General features: G+C 47.2%; 2 long non-coding RNA genes across 2 annotated transcripts in view; both read left to right on the top strand.

The window, feature by feature from the left end:
- The window catches only part of LOC116984848, a 31,008-nt gene extending 19,780 nt beyond the window's left edge, over positions 1 to 11,228 (top strand). Inside the window, exon 4 of the long non-coding RNA XR_004415133.1 lies at positions 11,077 to 11,228. This is a non-coding gene — a long non-coding RNA (uncharacterized LOC116984848). The remainder of the gene's footprint in view (positions 1 to 11,076) is intronic.
- A 657-nt stretch (positions 11,229 to 11,885) lies between these two features.
- LOC116984849 lies at positions 11,886 to 15,720 on the top strand. The gene is made up of 4 exons (XR_004415134.1): positions 11,886 to 12,166; positions 13,254 to 13,257; positions 15,080 to 15,082; positions 15,708 to 15,720. It is a non-coding gene; the product is annotated as an uncharacterized LOC116984849 (long non-coding RNA).
- The last annotated feature ends 2,162 nt before the right edge of the window (positions 15,721 to 17,882 follow it).

Consider the following 17,882-nt stretch of genomic DNA (forward strand, 5'->3'; position numbering starts at 1 on the left):
AGCTGCTGACATCACAATGCCCACATGCAGACCAATCCAGGCCCACCTGCCTCCAGTATGCCTCCAAGTACGCTCGCGCCACGCCTCCCGCAGCTGGACCCGCCTGCACGCTCACTCCAACCCCCCCCCCACTTCATCTCTCTCCCCCATCCTCCCCTTCCTCTCCCCCCCTTCACCCCCACTCGCCCTCTCCCCCAGACAGAGCAGAACGCCGGCTGTTGCCAGAACCGCAGCCGCCGTTTTCCCGCTGCAATATTTAGTTTTCAGCTTCTGGCAACTGTGCCCGACCGACCTGCTTCAGGGGAGAAGAGATAAGGCGACAGGCGGGCGGGGTAAAGGCCGGGGTGTGACGGAACGAGCAGCCACCCGCTACAATTGGCGCAATGGTCCTTCCTATAGTGAACCCTGCTGCTGCTCACAGTCTCTGATGGGGCCGCTTTCACAGACTTAACCGTGAGCGGCCCCCGCGTTTAACCAGGGCTCTGGGAACTCGGCATCTGATGGGGACGAGGAGGCTTCCAGAGGGAAGGCAAGGACAACTTAGAATTTAGCAGCAGAGTGGCTCCGTTAATGGATTCATTCCACAGTGAGTTCAGTTCGGTAACAACCCCCCCTCTCCTCCCCCTCCCTCTCCCGCCTCCCTCTCCCCCTCCTCTTCTCCCTCCCCTTCTCCACCACCCCCTTCCCCACACCCCCTTCTCCACCCCCCCTTCTCCTCCCCTTCCCCCCCCTTCTCCACTCCCCCTTCTCACCCCCTCTCACGCTCACGGCACCGCCCGCTCTCGTCCCTCTCTGTGTCCATCTCTGTGTCCCTCTCTGTGCCTCTGTGTCCCTCTCTGTGCCTCTGTCCCTCTCTGTGTCCTTCTCTGTGCCTCTGTGTTCTTCCGTGTGCCTCTGTGTCCCTCTCTGTGCCTCGGTGTCCCTCTCTGTGTCTCTGTGTCCCTCTCTGTGCCTCTGTGGCCCTCTCTGTGTCCCCCTCTGTGCATATGTCCCCCCTCTGTATCCCTCTCTGTGCCTCTGTGTCCCTCTCTGTGCCTCTGTGTCCCTCTCTGTGCCTCTGTGTCCCTCTCTGTGCCTCCGTGTCCCTCTCTGTGCATCTGTGTCCCTCTCTGTGCATCTGTGTCCCTCTTTGTGCCTCTGTGTCCCTCTCTGTGCCTCTGCGTCCCACAATGTGCCTCTGTGTCCCACCCTGTGTCCCTCTCTGTGTCCCTCCCTGTGCCTCTGTGTCCCTCCCTGTGTCTCTGTGTCCCTCCCTGTGCCTCTGTGCGCCTCTGTGTCCCTCTCTGTGCCTCTGTGTGTGTCCCTCTCTTCCCCCTCCCTCTCTAGCCGTGCCTGCGAGTTGGGGGCTATGCGTGAGTGGATAGGGCAGGGGATGGGGTAAAAGGAATGAATAAATAATATTAATATAATATCAATGGGGGTGGTTAATGTGTGTGTGGAGGTGGTTAATGTGTGTGTGTGTGGGGGGGTGTGGTGGTCAGTGTGTGTGTATGGGGGTTGATTAGTGTGTGACGGTGCAGGCCGCGCCCTCCCCCTGCAACCGCGCGTTGAGGGGATGGGACCCAACGGGTCCCACTTGGTCTAGTCTATATTACTAAATCTCTGTTCTTGACCACTTTTGGCCGTCTGTGCTGCGATTTCCGAGAGAACGCCGCCACCTACGGCCATCATTTTTGGCCACCTCGCTCAGAGCCCTCCTCCGCCGCATGAGTGCCGAGGATTTTTCCGTCAATGAAAAATGACAGAGATATTAATGTTTTTACAAAATTCACCATTCTCTCTGCTGCCCCTGCTGGAGGGAGGGGGAGGGACTATAAAACCAGGAAGTGGTGTGCCTCAATTAGTCTCTGCAAGATGGAGCTCTGTCAATTAGTCTCTGTCACTCTGAGCTCTGAATGACACTGAACAAATGTCTACATCACTGTGAGTACCCTTAATGTGGTTTGAAAATGAATATATGGTTAGTTTGAAGTAAAAAAGCACTGCCTGCAAATGGTTGTTTGGGATTGGATTGAAGTAAAAAGGCACTCTCTCTCTCTCTCTCTCTCTCCCCACCTCTCTCTCCCCCTATCCCTCTCTCTTTCTCTCTCTCTCCCCCTCTCTCTCCATTTCTCTCTCACTCTCCCCTCCTCTCTCTCCCCCCCTCCTCTCCTCTCTCCTCTCCTCTCTCCTCTCCCCCCCTCTCTTACCCCTCCTCTCTCCTCTCCCCCTCTCTCCTCTCCCCCCCCTCTCCTCTCCCCCCCTCCTCTCTCCCCCCTCTCCTCTCCCCCCCTCTCCTCTCTCCCCCCTCTCCTATCCCTCCCTCCCACCCCCCTCGCCTCTCTACCACCCACCTCTCCTCTCTCCCCCCTCCTCTCTCCTCCCCCCCTCCTCTGCCCCCCTCTCCCCCTCTCCTCTCCCCCCTCTCCTCTCCCCCCCTCTCCTCCCCCCTCCTCTCCCCCTCTCCCCCCCCCCCCCTCTCCTCTTCTCCCCCCTCACCTCTTCTCCCCCTCTCCTCTTCTCCCCCTCTCCTCTTCTCCCCCCCTCTTCACTCCCCCCCTCTCCTCTCCCCTCCTCTCCTCTCCTCCCCCCCCCTCTCCTCTTCTCCCCCCCCTCCTCTTCTCCCCCTCCTCTCCTCTTCTCCCCCCCTCTCCTCTCCTTCCCCCTCTCCTCTCCTTCCCCCCTCTCCTCTCTCCCCCCCTCTCCTCTCTCCCCCTCTCCTCTCTCCCCCTCCCCCCCCCTCTCCTCTCTCTCCCTCCCTCCTCTCTCCCCCCCTCTCCTCTCTCCCCCCCCTCTCCTCTCCCCCCTCCTCTCCCCCCCTCTGTTGTGTTGCGTTGGGGGACCAGGCCTCCCGTGTGACGGACCCAACGGGTCTCACTTGTCTAGTGATCAATAAACCTTAATCTCCCCCCCCCTCTCCTCTTCTCCCCCTCTCCTCTTCTCCCCCCCTCTTCTCCCCCCCTCTCCACTCCCCCCCTCTCCTCTCCTCCCCTCTCCTCTCCACTCCTCTCCTCTCCTCCCCCCCTCTCCTCTTCTCCCCCCCTCTCCTCTTCTCCCCCCCTCTCCTCTTCTCCCCCCCTCTCCTCTTCTCCCCCCCCCTCCTCTTCTCCCCCCCTCTCCTCTTCTCCCCCCCTCTCCTCTCCCCCCCTCTCCTCTCTCCCCCTCTCCTCTCTCCCCCTCTCCTCCCCCCCCTCTCCTCTCTCTCCCTCCCTCCTCTCTCCCCCCCTCTCCTCTCCTCCCCCTCCTCTCCTCTCTCCTCTCTCCTCTCCCCCCCTCTCTTACCCCTCCTCTCTCCTCTCCCCCTCTCTCCTCTCCCCCCCTCTCCTCTCCCCCCTCCTCTCTCCCCCCTCTCCTCTCCCCCTCCTCTCTCCCCCCTCTCCTATCCCTCCCTCCCACCCCCCTCGCCTCTCTAACCACCCACCTCTCCTCTCTCCCCCCTCCTCTCCCCTCCCCCCCTCCTCTCCCCCCCCTCTCCCCTCTCCACCTCTCCCCTCTCCCCCCTCTCCTCTCCCCCCCTCTCTTCCTCTCTCCCCCCCTCTCCTCCCCCCTCCTCTCCCCCTCTCCCCCCCTCCTCTTCTCCCCCTCTCCTCTTCTCCCCCCCTCTTCTCCCCCCCTCTCCACTCCCCCCCTCTCCACTCCCCCCCTCTCCTCTCCCCTCCCCTCCTCTCCTCTCCTCCCCCCCTCTCCTCTCCTCCCCCCCTCTCCTCTTCTCCCCCCCCTCTCCTCTTCTCCCCCCCCTCTCCTCTTCTCCCCCCCCCTCTCCTCTTCTCCCCCCCCCTCTCCTCTTCTCCCCCCTCTCCTCTCCCCCCTCTCCTCTCTCCCCCTCTCCTCTCTCCCCCCTCTCCTCTCCCCCCCTCTCCTCTCTCTCCCTCCCTCCTCTCTCCCCCCCCTCCTCTCTCCCCCCCTCTCCTCTCCCCCCTCCTCTCCCCCCCTCTGTTGCATTGCGTTGGGGGACCAGGCCTCCCGTGTGACGGACCCAACGGGTCTCACTTGTCTAGTGATCAATAAACCTTAATCTCATTAAAAAAACATTGTTGATTTTAAGAAATGAAGAGTTTATCTGTTCATACTATTTGATTAGTTAGATTAGTTATAATCTTAATGAATAGTGTAGCAGATTCCAGCGGTCATTTGGCCCACGTGGTCCTAATTTGTATGTGTGTATGTATGCTTTTGCTTTAAATTGTAGTTGTTCAAATAGGTGGCAGTGGGGGTGAGCATTTTCACCCCCTTTCCTTTACCCTTTTAATTTCAAATTCAAGTTTGCAGACATTATATGTTTAAATTTTGTGCAGTGGTCTGCCATTATATTATCCTTAGCTGTAACTTGTTTAATTAAACTGCCCCGTATGATTTTAAACATTCGTAGTTAAAACAATCATATGGTTCCTTTCTTTTCTATGTACCATCTTTTATATTAACCCCAATCGACAAATTTGCCCCACGTCTCCCAATATTCTTCTGTTTCTCTAAGTTAGCTTTTCTATTGAATTTTGTAAAATATGCTGTGGTCTGACGCACAGTAGCTTTCCAGATCAAAGCCTTTTAGACTTGGATTATTAAAGTCAAAAATTTGCAGATGCTGGACAGCTGAAATAAAAAAGAAAATGTAGGAAACACTGAGCAGGCCAGCCAGGATCTGTGGATAGAAGCAGTAATCATTTCAGGTTGAAGATGCTTTGTCAAAATTTGGAAAGAGAAATCAAATTAGTTTTAAATTCAGAGAAGGATGTAGGAGGGATAGGAATATCTTTTCTACGGTGAGGCATGCTGGTAAGCAATTGAAATTGTTGACAAAACCATCTGATTAATAGGTTAATGGGGGCTATTACTAAGAGGAAAACAAAGGGGAATGTAATATTTGTGAAAGATGGGTCAGAACTGCAGGAAATGTCCAGGCAGTGTTGGTGGAGAAAAATAATCTGAATTAATAGTAGGTTTAGGTTTATTGTTATCTTGTGTACTGAGGTAAAGTGAGAAGCTTTGTTTTGTATGCTATCCAATCAGATCAGATAATACTATACATAAATACACACATCAAACTCAAGTACTTCTATATTTTGGATGATATTATACAAGTATGATATTAAATTGGAAGAAATTGGGAACAAGAACTAGCTATAAAAATTACGAAAAAGAGGTGGGATAAACACTTGCTATATGTGCACAAATGCTCGATCAATGTAAGACATATTCTAATCCAATTTAAAACTTTACATAGACTATATTACTCAAAAACTAAAATAAGTAAACTTTTTCCAAATGTCTCCCCATCTGTGATAAATGTCTATCCCAAGAAGCAACTATAGCACATTCCTTTATTTTTTGTATAAAAATCCAAACATTTTGGAATGAAATCTTTGAAATTTTTACAAAATTATTAAAAATAAAACTGAAATCCAACGCAGAATTGATTATTTTTGGAACAATGGAAGCCAGCTTTGAGCTGACTTCGTTCCAAAAGAGCTTCCTTAATTACGGCTTAATAATGGCAAAAAAACGTATACTTAAATTCTGGAAAAACGCTCCTACACTAACGATAAAAATGTGGATTTCAAATATGACCAAAATTTTACACCTGGAAGACATGAGATTCCTCCTAACAGGCAAACCAGACCATTTCCAAAAGATTTGGTCTCCATTTATCGACTTATTACAAGTATAGGGTGCAACATAACTTTGAAAATAAATGGTTTCAGGACCTGGTGAGAGGTGTGTAAAGATACGAAGTAGGTATATCCCTTTTACCTTATTTTACTTTCTTATATCTTCTGTTCTCTATTTTTTTTTGGATTTCCTTTTAGCTCTTTTTCGTGTTTTACGTTTCTACGGGTCTCTCTTGATCACTCTTTCACGCACTTACTATCCTATCTAACTCTCTACTTTCCTTCTTTTTAAAGTTTAAAACAAGAAGTGGTACAGGAAATGTATTGTGTTATTTTTGGCTTATATCACTGTAATGTACATTACTTCTAATAAATAAAAACACTTTTTTTAAAATTTAAAAAAAAACAAACTTAAGTACAATAGACTGAACAGAGTAGAAGATGCAGAGTGCAAAATGTAAGTCTCCTCATTGTAGCGCATCGGTTACATAGACAAAGTCCAATGTCCACAATGGGGTGGAGGTGAATTGGATAGTACCCTGGCTTATGGAAGGACTCTTCTGAAGCCTGATAATAGGGGAATAGCTGTTCCTGGGGTAACATGAAATTTCTTGCAGTCTTAAGCAGAGCTGTTCCTCTACCAGGCTATGATGCAATCCATCAATCTGCTCTCTGTGGTGCCTCTTTCAAAGCAGATAAGAATAATTATGTTCATGCATTTCTTCACTCTTATGAGGAAGTAGAGGTATTAGTGTGCCACCTTGGCAATTGCATCAATATGGTTGGTCCATGGCAAATTGTTGGTATTATTAATGCCAATGCCATCAGAATTTCCCCTGAATAAGGGGATTAATAAAGTATTTATCTATCTACCTATCTATCTAAGGAACTTGAAACCATTTATACTTCAGCACCTTTGAGATGCTGATTGGGGCATGTACTGCACCATGCTTCCTGAAGTCAATAACTAGCTCCTTCGTCTTGCTGACATTGAGGGAGACATTATTGTCCTAACACAATGTTACTAAGTTCTCTATCTCCTTCCTGTGCTACCTCTCGTCATTGTTCATGATACAGCCTACCACAGTGGTATTATTTGCAAACTTATAGATGGAGTTAGAGCCAAATTTAGCTGCACACTCATTGGTGTTTAGGGAATACTAGACTGAGTGGGACCCGTTGGGTCCCAGCATCACACGGGAGGGCTGGTCACCCAACGCAATATTCCACCCCTCCACCAATGGCCAGTGGGGGGGGGGGGGCTTTCTGTTGTGCTAGTTTGTACTATTTGTCGATCACACACACCCTCCACCTCACACAGAAACTCACACACAGACTCTCTCACCCACACACACTCATTCATTCACACACACTCATTCACACACACTCATCCACACACACAGACTCATTGACACACACACACACAAACATACTCATTCACACACACAGACTCATTCACACACATACTCATTCACACACACACACACACACAGACTCATTCACACACACACACAGACTCATTCACACACAGACACATTCACACACAGACACATTCACACGCAGACACATTCACACACACACATTCACACTCATTCACACACACACACAGACAGACTCATTCACACACAGAGACTCATTCACACAGACAGACTCATTCACACACACACACACACACACATTCACACACACAGACACAGACACATTCACACACAGACACATTCACACAGACACATTCACATACAGACAAATTCACACAGACACACTCACACAGACACACACAGAGACTCATTCACACACACACACACACAGACAGACACATTCACACACACACACTCATTCACACACACACAGACTCATTCACACACACACACTCATTCACACACACAGACACATTCACACACAGACACATTCACACACACAGACACATTCACACACACAGACACATTCACACAGATACATCCACACACAGACACATTCACACACACACACACACATTCACACACACACATTCACATTCTCACACACACACACAGAGACTCATTCACACACACACAGACACTCATTCACACACACAGACAGACTTATTCACACACACACAGACAGACTCATTCACACACACAGACTCATTCACACACACACACACAGGCTCATTCACACACAGACTCATTCACACACACACACCGACTCATTCACACACACACACACACCCAGACTCATTCACTCACACAGACTCATTCACACACACACACACAGACTCATTCACACACACACACACACAGACTCATTCACACACACACACACACAGACTCATTCACACACAGACTCACACACACACACAGACTCATTCACACACAGACTCATTCACACACACACACACAGACTAATTCACACACACACACTCATTCACACACACACATTCACACACACACACTCATTCACACACACACAGACACATTCACACGCAGACACATTCACACACATTCACACACAGACACATTCACACACACATACACAGACACATTCACACAAACACACACACACACACAGACTCATTCACACACACACACACACCCAATACTAAAATGCCAAGTAACTTCTGAACGTGTTGAATATACAGATGTGAAAAACGAATGTTTAAAGCCTCCTGTAGAGGCTGCTGGTGCTGAAGCAAAAACGTGCTTTAAATAACATCCAACGAACACACTCACCATAGACAGAGCCGTGACCCCCTCGCTTCCTCCGTCTGGCAGAGACTGAGCGAGCCACGACTTCCGGGTTTTATAGTCCCTCCCCCCTGCCGCAAGCGATGGCAGCAGAGAGAAAGGTGATTTTAAAAAACATTGATATCTCTCTGATTTTTCATCGATTGGAAAAATCCTCCGGTCCAGTCCGGCGGAGGGGGGCTCTGAGCAAGGTGGCCACAAATGATGGCCGTAGGTGGCGGCGTTCTCTAGGAAATCACATCGCAGTGTCAAAAGTGGTCAAGATCTTACTTTTAGTAATATACAAGACTAAGTGGGACCCGTTGGGTCCCATGTTCACACGGGAGGGCTGGTCCCCCAACGCAATATTCCACCTCTCCACCACTTCCAATATTGGTGGCCAGTGCGGGGGCTTTCTGGAGTTGGGTTCTTGGGGTGCAGCTCAGTCCCTCAAGCCTGATCTGCTGGCAGCTCACTCACGGCTGGTGGGCTGGCAGTTGACTCATTGCTATTCCTTGAAATTCCATTTCAAACAGGGTGCAAGGCCACCAAATTCAAATCCATTTTCCTACCATTTCAAGCAGGGTGCAAGGCCACCAAATTCAAGTGCAGTTTCTTACCACTTTGAACAGGGTGCAAGGCCACCAAATTCAAGTGCAGTTTCATTCCACTTCAAGCAGGGTGCAAGGCCACCAAATTCAAATGCGGTTTCATTCCATTTCAAGCAGGGTGCAAGGCCACCAAATTCAAATGCAGCTTCATACCATTACATGCAGGGTGAAACCACCATAAAACCACACAAAACACCAAACTCAGTTCAGTAGACATTCAGGGTGTTCAGTTGATTCACAGCTCAGACAGAGTCGTGTCCTCTCCCTCCCCCATCATGCAGAGACTGAGCCACACCCACACTTCCGGGTTTTATAACCCCACCCCCTCCCACCGGAAAAAGTGTGGCCTTCATGGCGTGATTGACAGGAGAGAGATTCTCAACATTTTTTAAACACTAATAACACTTATTTTTCATTGATGGGAAAAATTCTCTGCACCTGCTGAGCAGAGGGGGACTGAGTAAGATGGCCAAAAATCACAGCCGTAAGTGGTAGCGTTTTATTTAAAATTAATATACAGTGCAACCAGGAAGTATGTGCAATTGCAGTAGTGCCTTTTAACTTCAAACCAAAGCACCCAGACCGCCATTTGCAATAAGTAGTGCCTTTCAACTTCAAGCCAAAGCACCCAAGCCGCCATGTGCAGTAAGTAGTGCCTTTCAACTTCAAACCAAAGCACCCAAGCCACCATTTGCAGTAAGTAGTGCCTTTCAACTTCAAGCCAAAGCACCCAAGCCACCATTTGCAGTGCCTTTCAACTTCAAGCCAAAGCACCCAAGCCACCATTTGCAGTAAGTAGTACCTTTCAACTTCAAGCCAAAGCACCCAAGCCACCATTTGCAGTAAGTAGTGCCTTTCAACTTCAAGCCAAAGCACCCAAGCCACCATTTGCAATAAGTAGTGCCTTTCAACCAAGCCAAAGCACCCAAGCCACCATTTGCAGTAAGTAGTGCCTTTTAACTTCAAGCCAAAGCACCCAAGCCACCATTTGCAGTAAGTAGTGCCTTTTAACTTCAAGCCAAAGCACCCAAGCCACCATTTGCAGTTAGTGCCTTTTAACTTCAAGCCAAAGCACCCAAACCACCATTTGCTGTAGGTAGTGCCTTTTTACTTCAAACAAACCATATTTTCATTTTCAAACCACATTAAGGGGACTCACAGTTGAGTAGATATGTGTTCAGTGTTATTCAGAGCTCAGAGAGACGTGAGCCTTTGGCTTCATCCATCTTGCAGAGACTGAGTGAGGCACACCACTTCCTGGTTTTATAGTCTCCTGGTTTTATAGTCCCTCCTCCCTCCAGCAAGGGCAGCAGAAGGAATGGTGATTTAAAAAAAAAAACATTAATATCTCTCTGATTTGTCATCAATGGGAAAAATCCTCCAGTCCCGGAATGGCGGAGGGGGGCTCTGAGCGAGGTGGCCAAAAATGACAGCCGTAGGTGGCGGCGTTCTCTCGGAAATCGCAGCACAGCGAGCCAAAAGCGGTCAAGATCAGACTTTTAGTAATATAGATAGTAGAGGACTGGGAATACAGGGAGTACAGATAGATAACCTTGTATCTGAAATAGGCAGTTGTGGTGTAAGTGAGAAAGTGAATTACCAAAATCGTTGAATTCACCATTGAGTGTCAATGAAAGCAATTACTCTACAATTCTGTCAACCAGTAGATGTTTTCCTCCGAAGTAGAGGAGACCACGTGATGTGTTCCGAATGTGGTAGGTTAGATGAGAGAAGTGCAAGTGAATCGCAGCATCATTTGAAAGTGTTATTTGGGCCCCAGGCTCATTCAACCAACCACTCACCATCTTGTTATCGTTCTCCCATCTCGCCAACTACTCCCCTGCTTGCAATACTTTCCAATGTAAATGCAGGAGATGCAATAGCTGTTCTACGTCATTCCTCTATCCTTTCTGTGCCTTGTCTCCTTTTCACCCATATCAAAAAGTACCCTTTAATTTCACTGGCCACCAGTTTTTCTTAGTCTGCTGTGTAAATATTTTGAAAGATTGGTGGTAGAAAGGGAATTTTGCTCAGATTATGGAGATTGCCTGATAATTTTCATTAATTCTGTTATTTGGGTAACAAAGAGGAGTTAATTTGGGAGGTAGAAAGAAAATATAAATGTTTATAAAGTATTGAAGAAACTTGCTAAAATGAAGTTATTATTTTGTTTTTTAGATACGCCAAAAGCACAAGAAATGAACTACAATGATATAATTAGCAGAATCATGAACATTAATAGACCTTTACGTAAGAATTTGCAATAATTTTTTGTATTCATTCAAATTGTTTAATGTTTTCACAATGCTGTTATGAAATTGACCAATGGACACTGGTGCGACATTTGTTAAAGAATTACATAATAAACTGCTATATGTTTCAGTTACGTATATCACTGATATTGTCACTGCAACTTTTAAGTACAGCAGAAGCTTTGAACTCTAAATAGGGGGTAGGGTCAACAACGTGGAAGCGTATGCATGCAGTTAACGGGAAAGAGAGTGTAGGAAAGCACGTTTAAACTAATAGGGCAGGGGGATGGGAACCAATGCAGGGAGACAGAGGGCCGTAAAATGAGAGCAGAAACAAAAGGTAGAAGGGAGAAAAGAAAAACAAACCTGAAAGCTTGGTGCCTTAATGCGAGGAGCATTTGTAATAAGGTGCATGAATTGAATGGGCAGTTAGTTGTTAACGGATATGATATAGATGGGATTACGGAGACATGGTTCCAGGGTGACCAAGGCTGGGAGCTCAATTTGCAGGGTTATTCAATATTCAGGAAGAATACTCAGAAAGGAAGAGGAGGTGGAGTGGCATTGCTGATTAAAGAGGAGATTAATGCAATAGTAAGGAGAGACATTAGCTTGTATGCTGTAGAATCTGTAAGGGTAGAACTGCCAACCAAACACCAGTAGTGAGCGTGGGGATAGCATCAAACAGGAAATTAGAGATGCGTGTAGCAAAGGTACAGCAGTTATCATGGGTGACTTTAATCTACATATAGATTGGGCTAACCAAATTGGTAACAGCGCTGAGGAGGAGGATTTCCTGGAGTGTATACAGGATGGTTTTCTTAGTCAATATGTAGAGGACCCAACTAGAGGGCGGGCCATCCTAGACTGGGTATTGTGTAATTAGGAAGGATTAGTCAGCAATCTTGTTGTGCAAAGCCCCTTGGGCAACAGTGACCATAATATGGTGGAATTCTGCATTAAGATGGAGAGTGATACGGTTAATTCAGAAACGAGGGTCCCGAACTTAAAGAAAGGTGACTGGAATTGGCTAGGGTAGACTGGCAAATGATACTTAAAGGGTTGGCGGTGGTGATGCAATGGCAAAGATTCAAAGATCGCATGAATGAATTAAAACAATTGTTCATCCCTGTCTGGCGTAAAAATAAAATGGAAGGCGGCTCAACCGTGGCTAATGAGGGAAATTAGGGATAGTGATCCAAGAGGCATATAAATTCGCCAAAGGAAGCAGCGACTGTTTTAGGTAAACTGTTGGGACTGAAGGCAGATAAATCCCCAGGGCCTGATGGCCTGCATCCCAGAATATTCAAGGCGGTGGCCCTAGAAATCGTGGATGCATGGGTGATCATTTTTCAATATTCTATAGACCCTGGATCAGTTTCTGTGGGCTGGAGGGTAGCTAATGTACCCCACCTTTTTAAAAATGAGGGTGAGGGAATACGGGGAATTATAGACCAGTTAGGCTTACATCGGTAATGGCGAAGATGCTTGAGTCGATTATTAAAGATGTAATAGCAACGCATTTGCAGGGCTCGAAATTAGCGGTTGCCCGGGTGCCACTGACCACCCAAAGTGCTGCTGGGCAACCTAAACGGCGAGTCATTTTGCCCGGCTTGGCAACTTGGTTTAAACCGAAGAAAGACACAAAACACTGGAGTAACTCCGTGGGTCCGGCAGCATCTCTGGAGAAAAGGAACGTGACGTTTTGGCTCGGCGACGGTTGTGAGAAAGATGCTAAGTGCAGCGTGACGGAGGATCGGAGCGAATGACGGGCCCCGCACAGCAGCAGCGGCGGGGCCCGTCGGGGCGGCTCCATCACCTCCTCCTCCTCCCACACCCCGCCCAGCCTGATAACGGCCGCTGCTGCCACTCCGCCAACAGCGCTTTCAAAACAAACCATTGGAGGAGGGAGGTGTCGGTCAGAGGCGGAAGTAGGGGGTGGTGGGACTGAGGATAGAGTGCGGTGATTGGAGGAGGGAGACGTGCCAAAACACTCTCAGCAGACCTGCACCGCAGCCTGGATCAGCGCTGCAATTGCTGCCGAACCACCACTGGACCATCCCCGTCCCCACCCGAGAGCCCCCCACGCCCGAGGGTGGCCAGAGACGTCGGCAGTCAGACAGGAGCGGCGCCCCAGGCCTACAGCTAGCACAGAGAAGCAGCGCTAAACCCAGCTCAACTCTGCCTGTCCCGCCAGGTTCACCTACAGCCCTGTCTGGATCGAGACAGGCTGTAGGCGAGACAGGCAGAGTTGAGTTGCATTTAGCGCTGGATTGAGCTGAAATTACCGTTCACAGAGCCTCCGAAGCCTCGCGCGTGTGTGTGAGTGTGCGCATGCGTGCGAGGCCACCAAGATATTCTGTCCTCCGGTCCCCTCCATATTTTGATAGCGATTTCCGTGCCTGACAGGGACGGCCAAGGCAACGATGATGCCGGTGTTGTCCGAGGAGCGCTGGCCTTCCTTCCCACCTCCAATGCCCCTTCCTCTCTCTCTCTCTCTCTCTTGTACGCCCTCCTCCACTCCCCTTTTCCTGAGACCCCTCCTCTCTCCACCCTGCATTGATCCCCATTCCTGCCTCTATTCAGTCCTCACTGACATCCCCTGTGCTCCCCTCCTCATCTACTCCCCCCCCCATCTATTCAACTTGCACTGATCTCCCTATCCACCTCGCATTGATTCTCCTGCCACTCCCCATCAATCATATACTGGTCCTCCAATTCATCCTGTACTGACCCCGCTTCCCATCCATCCTGCACTGCTCCACCCCTTCATCCTGCACTGCTCCCTCCATCCATCCTGCACTGACCCCCCCCCCCCCACCATTCAACCCACTGTCATCCCCCGCGCTCTCCCCTCACAATTTTACCTACTCCAACCAACACGCACTAATTCCCCTGCCTCAATCCTTCCAATCCGCACCGATTGCCTTCTCAAGCCCCCTCCCCCACCACCATCTATCCATCCTGCACTGATTCACTAACATTGACTGTTTGATAACGAGTGCAATCAAATATGTTTTAATTCCCAATGTTATTTGTTTGAATCCATGAAGATGGATTAATTAAATTGTGAACACGTGAAACATTAAAACCACAGTGTTCGATTGTCACTGCTACCGTTGACACGTTATTACATAATTCATTTTAACGGCAAATCAATGCTCTTAATATGGAGTATCAGTACTGTAGTTATTTAATGAGCAACATTCACAACTATACGTTGGATTTATCCAGGTTTTACTTCTACAGTCAGTCATATACATCACAAATGTGGTCAGTAGATATTTCAGTTGACATTTTAACGTTAATTCTGAAGTGGGAATGATGTAAAAAGCGTTTATCATCAAAAAATATTTTAATTGTTGCTTACAAACTGTATCTTCATTGCTGTTCAGAACACATACATTTAATCTGAATGTGGCGTCTTGACACCTTTAAATATATTATCAAAAGAACAGTTGCTGCATTTATGTCCTTTGGCCATCTCTTGCTAGTTAATGTACTGTTTAACCTGTCAGATGGGTATAGTCAGTTTTAACAGCTATTATCATAAAATGCCTTTAGAAAATTCCTTGCAACCTGTATATTTTGTTGTGGATAAATTATGTGGGAAGCCAGAGTGTTTCTGTACCAATAGCAATAACGACCCCATGCTATGGCCATGTCATGATAATTTTCGGTCCTTCACAGAAAACATGCTTGCATCAATCTGTAGTGTGCATGGTTACGCAGATATGTTATCAAGGTCCCGGATTTATGACACAGGTTGATCATACGCTGAATAATCCAACCACATTTTTGATTGGAAGTGGAAAGAAATAATAAAGATTGCATTAATTGCAATGTGTAAAAAGAGTTGAGATACTGTATTATAATTCTGCTGCATGTCATTGTGGTATATATCATGTCTTGATTGGTGAATATGTTAGTTTGTGACTTTATTTCAAGCAGAAATAATATGTGAATGCTTCATTGAGCATAATTCCGACTGGTAACTACGCACTTCGTCTGAGCACGCGTCATGCAAGCCATCTTAAATGACCACCTAAACAGTCATTTGGCAACCTAAAAAGCTGCCAAGGTTGCCCGACTGGCAACAGGGGAAAAAAAGTTAAGCGAGAGCCTTGATTTGGAAAGCAGTGACATGATCAGTCAAAGTCAGCATGAATTCATGAAGGGGAAATCTGCTTGACTAATCTGGAATTTTTTGAGGAAGTAACAAGTAGAATGGATAAGGGAGAGCCAGTGGATAAGGTGTATCTGGACTTTAAAAAGCCTTTGACAGGGTCCCACACAAGAGATTAGTGTGCACAATTAAAGCACATGATATTGGGGGTAGGGTATTGACATGGATAGAGAATGGTTGGCAGACAGGAAGCAAAGAGTGGGAATTATTCCTTTTCAGAATGGCAGGCAGTGACTAGTGGGGTGCCGCAAGGCTCGGTGTTGGGACCCCAGTTATTTACAATATAAATTATTTAGACAAAGGAATTAATTTATAACATCTCCAAGTTTGCAGATGATGCAAGGCTGGGTGGCAATGTGAGCTGCGAGGAGGATGCTATGAGGCTGCAGGGTGACTTGGATAGGGTGGGTGAGTGGGCAGATGCATGGCAGATGCAGTATAATGTGGATAAATTAGGTTATCCACTTTGGTGGCAAGAACAGGAAGGCGGATTATTACCTGAATGGTGTCAGATTAGGAAAAGGGGAAGTGCAACAAGACCTGGGTGTCCTTGTACATCAGTCACTCAAAGTAAGCATGCAGCAGGCAGTGAAGAAAGCAAATGGCATGTTGGCCTTCATAGCGAGAGGATTTGAGTATAGGAGCAAGGAGCTCCTACTGCAGATGACGAAGGACATTCTTGCAATTGAGGGAGTGCAGTGTAGATTCACCGGGTTAATTCCCAGGATGGCAGGACTGACATGTGATGAAAGAGTGGGTTGACTGGGCTTGTAACTGGAATTTAGAAGGATGAGAGGACTTCTTATAGAAACATATAAAATTCTTAAGGGATTGGACAGGCTAGATGCAGGAAATACTAGATGCAGGAAATATGTTCCCGTTGTTGGGGGAGTCCAAAACCAGGGGTCACAGTTTAAGAATAAGGGGTAGGCCATTTAGGATTGAGATGAGGAAAAACCTTTTCACCCAGAGAGTTGTGAATCTGTGGAATTCTCTGCCACAGAAGGTAGTGGAGGCCAATTCACTGGATGTTTTCAAGAGAGAGTTAGATATAGCTGTTAGGGCTAATGGAAACAAGGGATGTGGGGAAAAAGCAAGATCGGGGTACTGATTTTGGATGATCAGCCATTGAATGGTGGTGCTGGTTCAAAGGGCCGAATAGACTACTACTGCACCTATTTTCTATGTTGCTATGTTTCTAGCCTATGTTTGTGGTTCCTGGCCTTGATAATTGCATCTAATTTCTTTATTCCCATTAACATTGTCTTCCCTCCTTATCTCATTTCCTTTCTTGTAACTGCTTTCAATGGGTTTGAATAAATAATCTCAGTTCAGATTTTGTGCATATGCAAATGATGATGTCATATTCAAATTCTACAGATCCAGGTCAATTCATATCTCCTCAGTAAATAAAGCAGTCTATGCCTGGTTGCAGCTAGAGCTGGTTATTGCAACAATTATGGAACATGTCACAAAGTTATCAGATAGTGACTATGTAATTCCGGTCCTAATCTTACCTCCTTAGTCTGGTTCAGTCAAACACCAAATACAAGCACTGGTAATCAACTCTCTTTATTATCCAACACAAATACACTATTTATACGATACCTAGTCCAACACCGCTGGTCCGATCCTTGTCTCTACTCGTTCAAGCCCTTCTTCCTCGTGCGATTAGAACAACTCCAGAAGATCAGCACAGTCCCAAGTCCTACCCCAGTAGATCGGCACACCTCATGTGCTCTCCTCTCTTTTATACCTTCACGGACGCTTAGCGCGAAATACATGGGGGAGGGGAGCAACCCTCTACAAGCCAATCATCAATAAGTGTTACAAAATACATTCATTGACAGTTCCCTAACCCAATCACAAAATATCACATAACATTGTTTTGATAGAAAGCACTTAGTGGAAAACAGTTCCATTAAGCAAAGAAACATTCTACCAGGTAAAGTAAACAATTTGGGCAAGGCCCCTCTACTTGACCAATCATGAGTAACGGCGCGAAGACCATGCAACATAGTTATCAACAATATTAGAACTCATCATCTCCCAACCAATCCTGAGCATGCATTTGCAGCAGGACCTAGCTCTCTCTGCAAAACCCTCATACATATTATCAATTAAAGGACATCTGGACATCAATCTATATTCAACCCCTTCCTAACCCCCAGACACTCTGGAGCCATGATCCTCATGGTCTTTGCAGCCTTTGCAAAGGATGTCAAGCAGGCTTTGCAAAAGCAGAAATCCACCATTTTGTCAGGCACCTAAAATGCCCAATATTATCAACTATTTCCAATGAAAATGTTTAGCTAGCTATTCTTGTTATTGAATGACATTATCATTCCGTCTTCCATCATACCTCTTGGAGGTCACCTTTAACCAGAAAATCAATGGAAGAAGCCACATAAATACTGTAGCTACAAGAGCCTGGTCAAAAACTGGACATCCTGTGACAAATGACTCGGCTACTAAAACATTAAAACAATTCCATTAAATAAAAGGCATAAGTCAGGAACATGATGTAATGCAGTTCACTTGCCTAG

The sequence above is a fragment of the Amblyraja radiata genome, chromosome 20, assembly GCF_010909765.2.
Source record: "Amblyraja radiata isolate CabotCenter1 chromosome 20, sAmbRad1.1.pri, whole genome shotgun sequence".
Classification (NCBI taxonomy): Eukaryota; Metazoa; Chordata; class Chondrichthyes; order Rajiformes; family Rajidae; genus Amblyraja; species Amblyraja radiata.